We start from the raw sequence: 14,237 nt of genomic DNA on the forward strand, positions 1-14,237 counted from the left end.
ATGTGCTCTTCTGTTTATACTTCTTCTTATTTTATTGGGTACACAACAGGGGGCCACCTAAGGCTTACAAGGGAACTCTGGCCAAAACGTATTTTTGGTAGTTTTGGATGAAGGGTTAGAACCCGTCTCCAGTTTTTGGTACAGCATTGAAATGATTGGGCTGCCTTTACGTCACACACAACAACCTGCAAAGTACGGCACATGAACAGGCTTATATTACCTCTCTGCTACAGACTGAGAAGTGTGTAGGGGGCCAAATACACATATCAGCCATAACCTGGTGACCACCCACCATAACCTGTCAACCTGGGCTCCACTAGACCTCTGGTATGCTGTGGTATCTAAAGAGACAAAAAGAGGAAAACGGAGGGCGCACCGACCTAGTGTGATACTGATTGGTGGATTTTATTAAAATAGTAAAAACAAATCATAATACTCACAAAGGGAGTGTTAAAAACAGGCCTTGAGTAACAATGCAGCAAAGAACCAACACCATCGGCATAACACGATATTGTTTCGATCCGTGACCGTGGCTAGGGCTGACGCGTTTCAGGGGAGAACCCCTTTCCTCAGAGCTTAGTGGTCTGCAGTGCAGTGCAGTGCTACTAAGCTCTGAGGAAAGGGGTTCTCCCCTGAAACGCGCCAGCCCTAGCCACGGTCACGGATCGAAACAATATCGTGTTAGGCCGATGGTGTTGGTTCTTTGCTGCATTGTTACTCAAGGCCTGTTTTTAACACTCCCTTTGTGAGTATTATGATTTGTTTTTACTATTTTAATAAAATCCACCAATCCGTATCACACTAGGTCGGTGCGCCCTCCGGTTTTCTCTTTTTGTCTCTTTAGTTCTATGAATTCCAACGATTCAGAGGAGGGCTGCAAGATTTTGGAAGATACCATTTAATTGAGTTGCAATTGAGTTTCACCTTTTCTTCAAACACTTTTCCAAAAAAATACCGGAGCGCAGGAGATTTGTCTTTGTCATGCTGTGGTATCTGGCACCAAGCCGTCAGTAGCAGCTCTGAGCTGGGGCCTACATGGATCTGACTTGTTTTTCCAGCACATCCCACAGATGCTCGATTGGATTGAGATCTGGAGAACTTGGAGGCCAGGTCAACACTTCAAACTCGTTGTGTTCCTCAAACCATTCTTGAATTTATCAGACCAGGCCACCTTGTTCCATTGCTCCGTGGTCTAGTTCTGATGCTCATTGTAGGCACTTTTGGCTGTGGGCACAGGTCAGCATGGACACCCTCTACAGCTACACAGCCCCATACACCACAACCCGCGATGCTCTGTGTGATAGACTCACCCGGAAATGTGACAGACTCCGGACAGCCTGTTGGGTATCTCTGCCAAGAAACTGCTTGTTAGGTTCTGTAACACGAGACCGGCAAGCAGTGGTGGCTGATGCTCAACATTTTGGGGGTGGGGGCACACACACGAAAAAAAAAAAAAAAAACATCAATTGCAGCCTCACTGTGCCCATCAATTGTCACCACTGTGCCATCAATTGTCACCACTGTGCCATCAAACGCAGCCACTGTGCCATTAATTGTCGCCACTGTGCCCATCAAACACAGCCACCGTGCCATCAATTGTCGCCACTGTGCCATCAATTGTCGCCACTGTGCCATCAAACGCAGCCACTGTGCCATCAATTGTCGCCACTGTGCCATCAATCGTCACCACTGTGCCCATCAAACGCAGCCACTGTGTCATCAAACATAGCCACTGTGCCATCAAATGCAGCCACTGTGCCATCAAATGCAGCCACTGTGCCATCAATTGTCGCCACGGTGCCATCAATTGTCGCCACTGTGCCATCAATTGTCGCCACTGTGCCATCAAACGCAGCCACTGTGCCCATCAATTGTCATCACTGTGCCCATCAATTGTCGCCACTGTGCCCATCAATTGCCACCAGTTTCCCCTGTAAAATACCGCCAGTTTGCCCCATAAAATGCCACCAGATTGCCCCAAAATATCGCCAGATTGACCCCCCGCCCGGCACTTACCATTCTCGGGGTCAGTTATCCTCCTCCACGATCCCTCGATGTCTTCTCCCGCCCTCAATGTGTCTTCAGCCAATTAGGTAACCGGTAACCAGACCCAGTGAACCTGATTGGCTCAGACGTGTGTCAGTGTTAACCAGGGAATGCACACCCAGTGCGCCCTCTGGTTAACCATTTGGAAGCCAATTAGAGCCCACAGGCTGTAATCGGGAAGCCTATCAGAGCCGCTGGCTCTGATAGACACTTCCAAAACACACCCACCTCTGTTATTCAGATGGCCGGCGCTCAACCGGGGGCGACCCTCTGAATAGGAGGCGGCAGCGACCACAATACATAGATTCATGCAATGCATGAATCTATGTATTGTTGAGTGACGGTGCAGGAGAAAGGAAGCGGTGCTCCTGCGCTCCCACTATGGACTCACCGCCACTGCCGGCAAGTCTGGCTATAGTTACCCCAAGAACCAAGCATGCGCGCGCATGCGCCGTTCGTTCGGCCCTTCATTTACATGGGGTCACGCTTCATTGTAATACATCACGCCCACTACCTGCCTACTTTGAATTAGGCGGGCTTACGCCGGCCCATTTACGTTACGCCGCCGTAACTTAGGGAGCAAGTGCTTTGTGAATACTGGTCTTGCCTCTCTATGTTACGTCGGCGTAGCGCATATGAGCTGCGCTATGCCCGCTCAAATATACGCCGCTCTACCTGAATCCGGCTAATAGCGTCTACAAACTATGTGATGGATTTATGGCTTTTTAAAAATTTTTTTTTTTTTTTTACGGGACCGCCACTTTTGACACTTTTTTGGGACCAGTAACATTTATACAGCGATCAGGGCTAAAAATAGCCACTGATTACTGTATAAATGGCACAGGCAGGGAAGAGGTTAACACTAGGGGCGATCAAGCGTTTAAGTGTTCCCTAGGGAGGTGTTTCTAACTGGGGGGGGAGGAGACTGACTGGGAGTAGAGAGAGATCGCTGTTCCTGATCCCTAGAAACAGATGATCTCTCTCTACTCCCATATCAGAATGGGGATCTGCTTTGTTTACACTGGCAGATCGCCGTTGTTGCTCTCTGTGGAGCGATCGCGGTTGGTCAGCGAACATGGCGCCAACACGCGTGCGCCTGCTATATCTATTGCTTGGAGCACCGTACCGGTATGGCGATTCACGCAATAGAGCCGCCCTGCCGCAATCTATCTGCGGCGGCTGGTCTATTTTAGGTAAGTATGATTTAAAGATAAAAACCAATCCCATACCTCTCTAAGTCTCAGATTTTATCATGCAAGCCTGGGAGTATATTAAGTAGTGCACAGCCGCGGCAGAACACATTTCTTTCCGCTGAAGTTTCTGTTATAGTTCATAAACTGATGGCGTGACCATAAAGCGCGAGGCGGACATTAAGCAGCTCACATTCAGAGCTATTGGCACACCGGTGACAGCTCGCCAGCGACAGCAGGACTATACAGGGCAGAGAAATACACACTTGTGCTGCTCCATCGCTGGCCAGATGAGCGAGGCATCGATCTTAGACTGGCAAGTGGCATTCTGAAGCGTTCCCTCCAGTAAGGTAGTGATACATTCCTCACCCGGCCTGTGAGGGAGCAACGCATGGCTCGTTCAGACAGTAGGGGAGCAACGCATGGCTCGTTCAGACAGTAGGGGAGCAACGCATGGCTCGTTCAGACAGTAGGGGAGCAACGCATGGAAACACAAGTAATTTCTCTCCTCTATGAGATCCCGGCAAGCAGGGCTGCTAATAAGGCAGTCTTCCTGTACAGGGCCCAGGCACCATCAGTTCAATTGGGGGGGCCCGGGCACCTGCTGAGCAGGATTGACTGCTGTACTGCCTTTTTACCAACTCCCCCCGCAGCTCTGCCAGCTTCTCCTCTTCTTCCTCCTTCAGCTGCACTGCAGGGGGATTGGTATCTGCATCCCCACCCGCCTGCTGCCCGGGCCCCCCTTCTGTGTGGTCTCTTTTCCCCTGCAGCTCTGCCAGCTTCTCCTCTTCTTCCTCCTTCAGCTGCACTCCAGGGGGATTGGTATCTGCATCCCCACCCGCCTGCTGCCCGGGCCCCCCTTTTGTGTGGTCTCTTTCCCCGCAGCTCTGCCAGCTTCTCCTCTTCTTCCTCCTTCAGCTGCACTGCAGGGGGATCGGTATTTGCATCCCCACCCGCCTGCTGCACGGGCCCCCCTTCTGTGTGGTCTCTTCCCCCGCAGCTCTGCCAGCTTCTCCTTTTCTTCCTCCTTCAGCTGCACTGCAGGGGGATTGGTATCTGCATCCCCACCCGCCTGCTGCCCAGGACCCCCTTCTGTGTGGTCTCTTCCCCCGCAGCTCTGCCAGCTTCTCCTCTTCTTCCTCCTTCAGCTGCACTGCAGGGGGATTGGTATCTGCATCCCCACCCGCCTGCTGCCCGGGACCCCCTTCTGTGTGGTCTCTTCCCCCGCAGCTCTGCCAGCTTCTCCTCTTCTTCCTCCCTCAGCTGCACTGCAGGGGGATTGGTATCTGCATCCCCACTCGCCTGCTGCCCGGGCCCCGCTTCTGTGTGGTCTCTTCCCCCGCAGCTCTGCCAGCTTCTCCTCTTCTTCCTCCTTCAGCTGCACTGCAGGGGGATCGGTATCTGCATCCCCACCCGCCTGCTGCCCGGTTCCCCCTTCTGTGTGGTCTCTTCCCCCGCAGCTCTGCCAGCTTCTCCTCTTCTTCCTCCTTCAGCTGCACTGAAGGGGGATCGGTATCTGCATCCCCACCCGCCTGCTGCCCGGGCCCCCCTTCTGTGTGGTCTCTTCCCCTGCAGCTCTGCCAGCTTCTCCTCTTCTTCTTCCTCCTTCAGCTGCACTGCAGGGGGATCGGTATCTGCATCCCCACCCGCCTGCTGCCCGGTTCCCCCTTCTGTGTGGTCTCTTCCCCCGCAGCTCTGCCAGCTTCTCCTCTTCTTCCTCCTCCTTCAGCTGCACTGCAGGGGGATCGGTATCTGCATCCTCACCCGCCTGCTGCCCGGGCCCCCCTTCTGTGTGGTCTCTTCCCCTGCAGCTCTGCCAGCTTCTCCTCTTCTTCTTCCTCCTTCAGCTGCACTGAAGGGGGATCGGTATCTGCATCCTCACCCGCCTGCTACCCGGGCCCCCCTTCTGTGTGGTCTCTTCCCCTGCAGCTCTGCCAGCTTCTCCTCTTCTTCCTCCTTCAGCTGCACTGCAGGGGGATCGGTATCTGCATCCTCACCCGCCTGCTGCCCGGGCCCCCCTTCTGTGTGGTTTCTTTCCCTGCAGCATTGCCAGCTTCCTTCCTCTCCTCTGCCGCCAGCAACTGCTGAGGGCACACATGGGGATGTTTCAGGATGGAGAGCGGGGGTGTGCACAGCAAATATGTCCTATTTACCAGCCTTTTCCTTTCCTGAATTGACAGTGAGCATTGAGCATCGATCACTCATTGTGTCCATTCATCACTGAAGCATAGCAAATAGTTTTTACTATGCTTCAGTCTGTGAATGAACAGGGAGCCTCCCATCCATTCACTGTCCAGTGCAGCTGAGGCTGCAGAGAAAGGGATTGGGGGGAATTATCTATGCGCCGTATTCTTGAAACCAGATACGCCTGAATTCTGGCTCCATCCGACCGACGTAAGTCTCCTACGCTGTCGTATCTTGGGTGCATATTTACGCTGGCCGCTAGGGGCGCTTCCATTGATTTACGCGTCGAATATGTAAATGACCTAGATACGCCGATTCAAGAACGTACTTGCGCCTGTCACAGCAAGCTACGCCGTTTACGTAAGGCGTAGTCCGGCGTAAAGTTATCCCTCATAGAGCAGGTGTAAGTCATGTTAAGGTATGGACGTCGGAACAGCCGTCGGATTTTACGTCGTTTGCGTAAGTCGTACGTGAATGGGGCTGGGCGTAGGTTACGTTCACGTCGAAAGCATTGAGCCTACGTATCTTAGGAAATATTTGCGACGTGATTCTGAGCATGCGCGCGCATGCGCCGTTCGTTCGGGAGTTCATTTACATGGGGTCACGGCTAATTTTAATACAACACGCCCACTGCCTTCCTAATTTGAATTAGGCGGGCTTACGCCGGACCATTTACGCTACGCCGCCGTAACTTAGGGAGCAAGTGCTTTGTGAATACTGCTCTTGCCTCTCTATGTTACGTCGGCGTAGCGCATATGAGATGCGCTACGCCCGCTCAAAAATACGCCGCTGTCTCTGAATCTGGCCCATAGAAGTGAATGAGGGGGGTGTATGTGCAGCTGCGGGAACGAACCCGGGGTAGACAACGCTGTCTTTTTTTTAAACTGTTTTTAGGGTTGGTGGAGGCTCAACGTTTTGCCTTGTTTTTTTTGTATAATGTGTTTTTTCCTAATAAAGCTGATTTAATTGACCACTGTGTCCCCCTATATGACTTGCTTGGGATAAAACCTAACCTTTTTTTATATATGTTGGTTCGGTCGCGGGGGACGGCACTTTGTATATTGACTTATTGGTTAGTGAAAGGTCATTCCGCGGGGACAGTTTAATCACATATTACTGCAATTATTTAAGCGGTCGATCCGGGTATTTGTTCATTAGCATTAGGTTAAAGTGATTGTAAAGGCTCATTGTTTTTTAAATAACAAACATGTTATACTTACCTCCTCAGGTCCCCCTTTGCTGCTCCTAGCCCCTCCCTCTTTTGAGTGCCTCTCAGCCAGCAGCTTTCTACAGGGGGTCACCCAAGCTGAGTAAGGGCTCCGTGTATCCATTCAGACACGGAGCCCCCCTGACCTGACCCTGCCCCCTCTCTCCCCTGATTGACTGACTGACTTTGATTGACATCTGTGGGAGCCAATAGCGCAGCTGCTCTGACTCAACCTATCAGGTGGAGTGTACTGGGTGGCTGAGGGGATTGTGGACATCGCTGGAGAGAGAAGGAGCTCAGGTAGGAGGGGGGGGGGGGGGGGGGTTGCTGGGGAGGCTGCTACACGCAGAAGGTTTTTTTTATCTCAAAGGGGTTGTAAACCCTCATCCTATGCATTAAGGTGAAAAAACCTTTTGCAGTCACAGGCCCCCCAGCTGCCCCCCCCCCCGTTTTACTTACCTGAGCCCTGTTTTCTTTTTCTCGGGGACGAGCACACCAGCTATGGCTAGTGTCTCGTGTCCTAATTGGATAGATTTATAACAGCGCAGCCATTGGCTCCCACTGCTGTCAATCAATTCCAATGACGTGGGGGGGGGGCGGAGTCATACATTCAGTGGCTTTGGACGTCTAATAAATGACACGGGAGCGTGCTCGCAAGGTAACCCCCCTCAGGAGAGAGCTTCTCCCAGGGGTTTATCCAATGTGGGGAGGAGCAGCGCGAGCCGCCGGGGGACCTCGGAACAGGAGGATCGGGGCCACTCTGTGCAAAACGAACTGCACAGTGGAGGTACCGTGAGAGGAACCGAGACAAGCCGAGAGAAGCCGAACACACAGGAAATCCGGCTCCTCTCGGCTCGCGCCAAAATCGAAAAACGAACACCGGACACCGGAGACGCTCACCTGGATGGAGGCCGCAGACGGACACGCTGGACGATACTGACACCTGGATGGAGGCCGCAGACGGACACCTCCAAAGCTGCAGACGGACCCCGCACAAGGAAGCCGCAGACGGACGCCGGACAAGGCCGCAGAGCAAAAATTTAAGTTTTCTTTTTTTTCCCTTTTTTACCTTGCTGAGCTTGGGGTGCGCATTATACGCCGGGGCACGGTATACCCCGATAAATATGGTAAGTATAACATGTTTGTTATTTAAAAAAAAAGATATATCCTTTTTCACAGTCACTTTAATGCAAAGAATGCATTAAGTTCAAAAAAGACCTTCTGCCCTTACAACTTCTCTAATTTCCTGAGAACCGATTGGCCAGGAGCCCTAAGACCGGGAGGAGAAGCGACCGCCGGGATTTAAAAGGAAGTGCAGGAGGGAAGCCACCAAAGGGGGTAAGAGTGATGAGGGGGCCAGGTTTGTTTGCGTCCCCCCCCCCTCAAAAAAAATTGAGTACCAACCGTCACTGGTTTAGACCCCTGATCTTTCACCAACCCTCCCCCACCCCCCAACAAGGCTGTAAAAAAAAAAGGAGAGGAGGGGCCCTGTCAGGTAGGCCATATGGGGCCCCATGATTTCAAACAGCAGCCCTGCCGGCAAGGGACATTCTGCAGCATTCCTAGCCAGCATATAGGGCCAGAACCACAAAGAAGTTACGTCGGCGTATCTATTGATACGCCGCGTAACTTCTAGGCTGCTCCGGCGTATCTTTGTTTTGTATCCACAAAACAAGATACGCCTGAATGGGGGCTAGATCCGACTGACGTACGTCTTAGTACGCCGTTGGATCTTAGGTGCATATTTACACTGGCCGATAGGTGGTGCTTCCGTCGATTTCCGCGTAGAGTATGCAAATTAGCTAGATACGCCGATTCACAGAACGTACGTCCGGCCGGCGCATTTTTTTACGTCGTTTACTTAAGGCTTTTCTCGGCGTAACGTTACCCCTGCTCTATGAGGCGTACGCAATGTTAAGTATGGACGTCGGGACAGCGTCGAATTTTCCGTCGTGTACGTCGTTTGCGTAAAACGTTCGCGAATAGGGCTTTGCGTAAAGTACGTTCACGTCGTCTAGGCATTGAGCGGGCGTAATTTAATTTGAAAATTCGACGTGATACTGAGCATGCGCGCGCATGCGCGGTACGAAAAAAGCGTAATTTACGTGGGGTCACGCTTACTTTACATAAAACACCCCCTGTTCCTCATTTGATTTAGGTGCGCTTACGCCGGGAGATTTACGCTACGCCGCCGTAACTTTAGAGGCAAGTGCTTTGTGAATACAGCACTTGCCTCTCAAAGTTGCGGCGGCGTAGCGTTACTACGATACGCTACGCCCATTTAAAGTTACGCCAATCTACGTGGATCTGGCCCGAAGTGTCGTCCTGCAGTATCTCCGGCCAGCAAGGAATCAATGGCCCAGATTCAAGAGGCGGTTGCGCGGCGCAATAGCTGTTTTGCTCCCGCGTAGCGAATGCCCCTGATTCAGGAACATCGCTACGCGGACTGCAGCCTAGGATGTGACAGACATAAGCCTCCTTATGCCTTCATATCTCAGGCTGCATTCTTGCGATGGCCGCTAGGGGGCGCGGCCATTGTGATCGGCGTATAGTATGCAAATTGCATACTACCACCGATTCACAAAAGTTGCGCGGGCCCTGCGCACGCAAGGTACGGAGTTTCCGTACGGCGACTTTAGCGCAAGGTTGCTCCTGCTAATAGCAGGGGCAGCCAATGTTAAAGTATAGTCGCCCTTCCCGCTCGTGAAATTTAAATTTCACGTCGTTTACGTAAGTGATTCGTGAATGGCGCTGGACGCCATTCACGTTCACTTAGAAGCAAATGACATCCTTGCGACGTCATTTGCCGCAATGCACGTCGGGAAAGGCATTGCGCTCGGGAGTTGCGCCTAAATCCCGGCGGGATCATTTACATTAGGCGCCCTTACGCCGGGCTATTTAGCATAGCGCCCGCGCAATTTACGGAGCTACTGCTCCGTGAATCGCGGGCAAATCAAAATATTTGCGTGGGCGCAGAGCAAAAATCGTTGCCCTTTGCCCACGCAAATATTGCGCGGATCTACCTGAATCTGGCCCATTGTGTGGAAATAGGGGAGTAATTTTTCTACCCTTCTTAGCGATCCTGAGTTGTTGTCAGTGACAGGATCGTGATTGTGTCACGGGGCTTTAATCACTTCTTCTTTTTTTTTCTCCTGCTTTAGATCAGTGCTGCCATAAGATGCAGCCGGTTGGAATAAAGTTATTCCTTTGAAACTGTGTACAATGTGTAAGAGCGTGCAGCCTTCTGTCTGACTGCTAAAAATAGTCTGTGTGCTCCACTACTAATATATGCCGGAGATTAGTCTTCCCATATGGTGTGTGCGGCGTTAGGAGAACCGAGGCGTTCACAAGACATTTGTTCCCATAACTGCGCAATACGGCAAGTCTCAGCACACAGGACCTGTTCCAGCGTGCACAAGAGAGCCGCAACATTTCGCACCAAAATTCCTAGGCAGGGCCACTTCCTTTCATCCGTCATTACTTTACATAGAGAGGCTGACCTTCCGTTATAAAACCCAACGGAGCTCTTAGGGCCAGATTCTCGTATCCTGGCGTAAAAATTTGCGGGCGTAACGTATCTCGTTTACGCAACGCGGCCGCAAGTTTTACGGGCAAGTGCTTGATTCACAAAGCACTTGCCTGTAAAGTTGCGGCGGCGTAGCGTAAATCCTCCGGCGCAAGCCCGCCTAATTCAAATGATCCAGGTGGGGGGCGTGGATCATTTAAATTAGGCGCGTTCCCGCGCCGATCGTACTGCGCATGCGCCGTCCCTAAAATTTCCCGACGTGCATTGCGCTAAATGACCTCGCAAGGACGTCATTGGTTTCGACGTTAACGTAAATGGCGTCCAGCGCCATTCACAGACGACTTACACAAACGACGTACATTTTTAAATTTCGACGCGGGAACGACGGCCATACTTAACATTGGTTGCCCCACATATAGCAGGGGCAACTTTACGCGTCGCAAATGCTACGGAAACGTTGTAAATTCACTGCGTTAACCGCACGTACGTTCAGGAATCTCGCGTAAATAGCTAATTTGCATAGACGACGGGGAAATTTTAGGGACGGCGCATGCGCATAGTTTTACGCCAGGATACGAGAATCTGGCCCTAAGAGCTCCATTGGGTTTTATAACGGAAGGTCAGCCTCTCTATGTAAAGTAATGACGGGTGCAAGGAAGTGGCCCTGCCTAGGAATTTTGGTGCGAAATGTCGCGGCTCTCTTGTGCACGCTGGAACAGGTCCTGTGTCGGCGACACCTAGCGGCGGGAAAAAAAATTGCGTCTAAGATCTGACAGCGTAAGAGCCTTACGCCAGTCAGATCTAATGGATATCAATGCGTAACTGATTCTAAGAATCAGTCGCATAGATACGCCGGGCCAGATTAGGACTTACGACGGCGCAAATGGCGTTGCGCCGTCGTAAGCCCTTTGAGAATCTGGCCCATAATCTTTAACATGTTGATATCATTGTAAAAGTAATTTTCTATTTTTTTAAAATCATTAAAATTATACCTGGTGATCTCATCACATAAGACGCTTCCTGTTATTGGGGGGGGACAACTGTGCTTCTGCGTTGTCACCAGGGGAGGGCTGGGCCGGGGGGCAGGGTGGCAATTGCCTCCTAGGCCGCCCTTACTTATGTTCAAAATGCCTGCTACCATTTTATTTTTTATTCTGGTTTTGGAAGTCGGGCTGACCACTAGCTGTTGCATTCCAGGAGTTGTAGTCCACGCTCAAGCTCCGGATGGGTGGAAAACAGAGCAGCGCAGAGGAAACTACAACTCCCTGGGACCGGATTCTTGGAAGCAGGCAGAGGCAGGGCATGCCAGGGAGTCGGGACGCAGGGCTGGGCGCTGGCTGCAACTTGACCCCAGGACCAGGAACATTACCCCCCCCCCCAAGAGGCCGTGGCATGCAAGGACCTGCTGAGCTGAGATCACTGAGCTTGAGAGACCCTGACACCCCTAGCTGACCCCCATACACCCCATGTAACCTGTCCCAGTGATCAGGCTGCATTGATGTGCACTGGAGTTGGCTGCACTGATGGGCACTGGTGAGGCTGCATTGAAAAACCAGATGGGCCATGGATGGTGAGCTGATTCGGCGGTTCGATGGGCCACTTGACTGGACTTGCCCCCCGGGCCTAAGGCTGCCAGCCCTCCCCTGGTTGTCACCCTGTCATATGTTCCCCTGCTGGAGACCAGGGGCGGCCTGTCCATTAGGGGTGCCCGGGTGCCGCCCCCTCTATCCAGGCCACACCCTATATGCCATGGATAGATTCATGAATCTATCCACGTAGGGTGACCACGTGTCCCGGACAATACAGTGTCCCAGAATGAAACTGACACAGTCACCCCCCCCCCCCCCGGGCCAATCTGATGCCCCCAAAAAGGCCACCACATCACCGCTTTACTCACTGACAGTACTTGTCCTGGCCTGGAGGAGCACAATCCCTCCCCCTGCTTGTGATTGGAGAAATCATAAATCCCGCCTCTTGTGTCCAATCACTGTGCTGTGATTCGTTACAGCACAAGCTGATTTTTGGGAAGGGAGGGTGTCCCTGAATGGTAGTTTGGAAATGTGGTCACCCTATATCCACGGCTGACGCAGCCACCCCCTATTCATGCGTCCGGCCCCTTTCAGGGCACCGAGCACATGAATTACAGTGGCCAGGTTTTTTTTAGCCTGATTAGGCTTCAAAATAGAGTGGGCCCGGGTCGCAGAGGATGCGTCCGGAGCCCCTCCCAGGTGTGCTGCAACAGCCAATGAATCACCATCTCCAATCACAATCACAGCAGGCCTTTTACCTATGTGGTCAGCTCTCAGCCAATGAGAGCTGATCACTGAAATAAACAGATGGTAGTTATCACCGCAGAGGTAATCCAATACCACCAAAATAAATCTCTATTTGTGGGAAAAAAAGGACGCCAATTTTGTTGGGGTACAACGCCGCACGACCGTGCAATTGTCAGTTAACCACTTAAGGACCGCCTCCTGCACATATACGTCGGCAGAATGGCACGGCTGGGCACAAGCACGTACAGGTACGTCCTCTTTAATTGCCTAGCCGTGAGTCGCGGGCGCGTGCCCGCGATCTGGTCCGAAGCTCCCTGACCCACGGACGCGATCGCCGCTGGAGTCCCGCAATCGGCCCCCGGAGCTGAAGAACGGGGAGAGCTGTGTGTAAACACACCTTCCCCGCTCTTCACTGTGGCGCTGTCATCGATTGTGTGTTCCCTTTTATAGGGAAACACAATCAATGACGTCACACCTACAGCCACACCACCCTACAGTTAGAAACATAGATGAGGTCACACTTAACCCCTTTCAACGCCCCCTTGTGGTTAACTCCCAAACTGCAATTGTTATTTTCACAGTAAACAATACATTTTTAACCACTTTAGCCCCGGGCCTGTTTTTCAGAGTCGGTGTTTACGAGACAAAACCATTTTTTTTTGCTAGAAAATTACTTAAAACCCCCAAACATTATATTTTTTTTTTTTCTAACACCCTAGAGAATAAAATGGAAGTCATTGCAATACTTTTTGTCACACCGTATTTGCGCAGCGGTCTTACAAGCGCACTTTTTTTTGAAAAAATTCACTTTTTTAAATGAAAAAATAAGACAACAATAAATTTGGCCCAATTTTTTTATATATTGTGAAAGATAATGTTACGCCGAGTAAAATGATACCCAACATGTCACGCTTAAAAATTTCGCCCGCTCGTGGCATGGCGTCAAACTTTTACCCTTAAAAATCTTGATAGGCGACGTTTAAAAAATTCTACAGGTTGCATTTTTTGAGTTACAGAGTAGGCCTAGGGCTAAAATTAATGCTCTCGCTCTAACGATCGCGGCGATACCTCACTTGTGTGGTTTGAATACCGTTTTCATATGTCGGCGCTACTCGCGTATACGTTCGCTTCTACGCGCGAGCTCGTCGGGACGGGGCGCTTTAAAAAATTTTTTTTTTGCTTTTCGCATTTATTTTTATTTATTTTACAATTTTTAACACTGAAAAAAAAAAAAAAAAAAATTATCACTTTTATTCCTATTACAAGGAATGTAAACATCCCTTGTAATAGAAAAAAGCATGACAGGTCCTCTTAAATATGAGATCTGGGGTCAAAAAGACCTCAGATCTCATATTTAGGCTTAAATGCAAAAAAAAAAAAAAAAAATTTGGAAATGTCATTTTTTCAAATGACAAAAAAAAAAATGTTTCTTTAAGAGGCTGGGCGGGACTGACGTTTTGACGTCACTTCCGCCCAGCGGAGCTATGGGGACGGGCGAAGGAGATTTTTCCTTCAGTCTCGTCCCCGCTCAGCTGCCGGATGGTCGCGATCTCCTCCGCCGCTACCGACGGCTCCGGTAAGCGGCGGAGGGCGCGGAACAGCGGCGGGAGGGGGGGGGGCCCCTCTCCCGCCACCGATAACGGCGATCTCGCGGCGGATTCGCCGCGGAGACCGCCATTATCGTTAACACGGCCGCCCACAGAAGAGATGAATATCTCGATTGTGGCAGCAGCTGCTACCGTTACCGAGATATTCATCTCTAAAGTGATGACGTATAACGACGGTGGGCGGTCGGCAAGTAGTTAATG

At 51.3% G+C, this 14,237-nt stretch overlaps 1 protein-coding gene across 2 annotated transcripts in view; it reads left to right on the top strand.

Moving 5' to 3' along the window:
* The window catches only part of DOK5 (docking protein 5), a 129,027-nt gene that overhangs the window by 63,390 nt on the left and 51,400 nt on the right, over positions 1-14,237 (top strand). The gene's annotated exons all lie outside the window — the stretch shown is intronic.

This window comes from Rana temporaria, chromosome 12 (assembly GCF_905171775.1).
Source record: "Rana temporaria chromosome 12, aRanTem1.1, whole genome shotgun sequence".
NCBI classification, from domain to species: domain Eukaryota; kingdom Metazoa; phylum Chordata; class Amphibia; order Anura; family Ranidae; genus Rana; species Rana temporaria.